The following is a 4,086-nucleotide window of genomic DNA, read 5'->3' on the forward strand; positions in this document are numbered from 1 at the left end:
ATGCCTTGGTGGAACTAACCTCCAGAAGGAACACCACCAAAACTACATGATCCACGAGACCTTTTGGCCTCCCTCTCAACCTGCTCCTGGCTGCGTACCGACTCTATCTCCTAAGTAATGTCAACAACCTCATCAAAAGTAGCACCAGATACCCTCTCTCTAGTAATAAGCACCCGTAACTAAAATGAGAGGCCATCAATAAACCTCCTGATCCTCTCCATGTCTGTGGGAACCAACTAAACAGCATGACAGGCTAAATCAGAAAATCTCATCTCACACTACATCACAGTCATATCATCCTGATGCAATCTCTCGAACTACTTGTGTAGCTCTTCTCTACGGGACTGCGGCACATACTTCTCTTAGACAGGAACGGAGAACTCTTGCCACGTAAGTGGCACTGCACCAACCGGCCTACTCCTCTCGTAAGCCTCCCACCAGGTAAAGGCAGCTCCAGTAAACTGAAAAGTAATAAATGATACCCCACTGGTCTCCAGAATACCTGTTGTATAGAGGATTCTCTGACACTTATCCAAGGAACCCTGTGCATCCTCTCCCTCTGCACCGCTGAAAGATGGAGGTTAGAGTCTCCCAAACCTCTCCAATCTATGCTGCTCATCATCAGGCATGACGGGGACCACATAATCCTAAGCATTTACAACCGGCTGGCTAGGATCACGATGGGCAAATCTAGTGCTTGAGCTGGTCCCACTGGTGCATCTATAACTCGGACCCGATTCTGAATTGGGGCACCTGGTGGATCTGCAGGTGCTGACCTAGCTGCTATGCGGCCTACACCTCTGCCCCTACTACGGTCTCTATCGCAACCTCAGCCTCTCGTGGCCCCGAATGGTGGTACTGGTGGTTGTCCGTCCAGTCCAGTAGCACGTGTCCTCACCATATGTGAGAGAATAGAATAACAGAATTTTAGTTACCAGTATCAACATATTCGCATGATAAGAATTCAAGAATGTGAAGTTTCCTAAGAGTTCTACAGCCTCTCGAAGATAAGTACAGATGTCTCTATACCAATCCGCAACACTCTACTAAACTCGCTCATGACTCGTGAGATTTATGTAACCTAGGCTCTGATACCAACTTGTCACGACCCAAATCAACTGTCATGATGGCGCCTATCGTGGAACTAGGCCAACCTCTACTTATCAACTCATCACAGTAAGAATAACTTTTAAAAAAAAAAGACAAAAATAGTTAACAATAAGGAAACCTTTTTGAAACAAAATAAATCCGAAAATACGATACAATCCAACCCAAAACTGAGATGTCACTGAGTACATGAGCATCTAAATGAGGATACAGTCCACTACAATGTCTAGAGAAATAAATTGAAAATACAACTAGTGATAAAGAAGGAGAGTCAAGTCCTATGAACGTCGTGCAGCTACCTTGATACTCTCCGAACTCTGAAGCATCAATCAGCAACCACCGCCATGACCAGAATCGCCTGGATCTGCATACGAGGTGCATGGAGTAACGTAAGTACATCCAACTCAGTAAGTAACAAGTCCAAACTTTGGACTGAAAGGTAGTGACGAACTCAACCAATATAGATAAAATAGAAATACATATACAGAAACGTAGGCATGCTTTCAAATTAAATAGGCAGCTCAAAACAGTAAAGTAAAACAGATCCGGATAGTATAAAAATATAACTCTGCTATCTTTACATGCCAATGCACATGTTGTATGGAATGCACCGTGCTGTCAGCCTCATGTGCTCACACTCTCAAATGTTCAACCACTCGATATTGTATATAGCCCATACGGTCTAGGAAATATCTATCCCGGAATATATACATCACTGACTATAAATCATCCAGTACCAAGGAAAGGCAATCCAGCCCTATGGAGAAGATCCATCTCCGAGTATCAAGTACTTCGGACAAGATCCATGTCCAGGGAAGATCCATCCCTCAATAATATCAATCGCGCTTACTAGGGGTGTGTACAGACTCTAGAGAGGCTCCTACAGCCCAAAAGCTATCACAAATCAGTATAATCGTTGCGGCATGAAGCCCGATCCTATAATTGTCATTCATAATCAGGCTCTCGGCCTCACTCAGTCATCAATCTCTCCAGTCTCACTCACAGGTCCTCATTATCATGAAAACTAGCTCGAAATAATGATATGATCTATCAATAAGTAACAACTGAGACTGAAATATGATATGAAATGCATATACATGACTGAGTACGAAATATCAATGAAATCAGAGAGATGATAGCAAGAAACGACCACTATGGGTCCCAACAATATCAGCATAAAGCCTAAATATGATATCTAGCAAGAGTCACAAAATTAGAGCCAAAAAATCGAAATTGGCTTAACCAGGCCCCAGGCTCACATCTCGAAATCCAACAAGAGTCACAAAACCCGAAAGTCCATTCACTCACGACTCTAACCATACTAAATTTATCAAAATCCGACACCATTTATCCCTCCAAATCCCCAAAATTCACTCTCTAATTCTCAAGCCCTAATCTCCCAAATTTCACCTCAAAAACTCACAACCTAGGTGCAAAATTAGCGGGAAAATACCATTATTAAAGATAAATAGGCACAAGGAGCTTCCCTCAGTAATCACTTCAAATCTTCCTTTAAATTCTCCAAAATCCGAGTTCCAAAATGTCAAAATGGTGAAAAATCTCGAAGTCCCGTTTTTATATGTTCTACCCAGGTGTTTCGCACCTGCGTCTCTATATCTGCATCTGCGGAGCCACATTAGTGGTCAAAACTTTGCTTTTGCAGAAAGTTACTTAAGCCACTGCCTCTGCTTCTGCAATCGCAAGACAACATCTGCGCACATCGTAGGCGCAGAATAATATTGCACCTGTGGACAACGCTCGCATCTGTGCCCTACTGCCCACTTCTGCGACTATTGCAGGTGCGGGAAAGTCTTCACACCTGCGACATCTGCCCATCACATCCTTGGTCGCATCTACGATCCTTGCCACGCTTTTGCGGGCTCGCACTTGCGGTGCTCACTTTGCAGGTGCGGTTACACCAGTAACAGCAGCACTTCAGCTGCTCCCTCAACTCAAAATCAAGTCGTTAACTACCTCGAGGCCCTCGGAACCTCAACCAAACATACCGTCAAGTTCCAAAATATCATACGAACTTAGTCGAATCCTAAAAACCTCAAACAATATCAAAAACACGAATTACACTCAGATTCAAGCCTAATGAACTTCTAAACTTCCAAACTCTACAAACGATGTCGAAACCTATCAAACCACGACCGATTGACCTCAAATTTTCCTACTGGGTATCTTGGAAGCTTCCTTTGCCAAAACATGAAACACTCGATTTGCTTGTCTAAAGCTATGTCTGACCACCACCTACTTTAGTTGGAACATTAGCCATGTGCATTCACATATAATAGTATTGTACGTTAGATATAGCATGTTATCGTTACAAGTTACAACCCTATAAATCTTCATAACTTCTTTATCTTTTTTTTCCTAAATAGTATGATCTTAGAAGTTACTATATTCCGATTTTCATGGAAAAAATGCTCAAATTTTAAAAGCTAGATAAATAAAGTGACTTTTAAATAAAGTCAAATATTTATAGAATCAGAAATTTCAGAAATATTTAACTTTATTAATTAATAGTGTGAACATTGGTAAAAGGTTGTTTGGTAGTTCAAGTATTACTTGAGTCCAAAAATGATCAGTGGTTTAAATGAGAAATTAAAATTAGACACTAATAATATTTAGTTACTCCCATTTGGAAAGTAATCATAAATCCATTATCTATACTATTCATTTGAAGACCAGTCTGATTAAATTTCTAGAGTTGTGACGATGATTGTATTTTGACACAATTTAAACTCATGACATAAAGCATAAGAATTAATGTTCTTACCATACTTTCGTTTGTACCATTTTGTTTTTCTTGGAATTTTTGGTTACTACAATAATATGCATATTTTTATTATCAAAATAACATGAAAAAATTCCTTTCATTTAAAAAGTGGTCTCGCTCAAAGAATTAGTAAGTCATTGATACTAATAGTAATATAAATATCCTAGGTCTTGTTTCATCAAAATCAAGTTTTCTGA

Source organism: Nicotiana sylvestris, chromosome 10, assembly GCF_000393655.2.
Source record: "Nicotiana sylvestris chromosome 10, ASM39365v2, whole genome shotgun sequence".
Taxonomy (NCBI): Eukaryota; Viridiplantae; Streptophyta; class Magnoliopsida; order Solanales; family Solanaceae; genus Nicotiana; species Nicotiana sylvestris.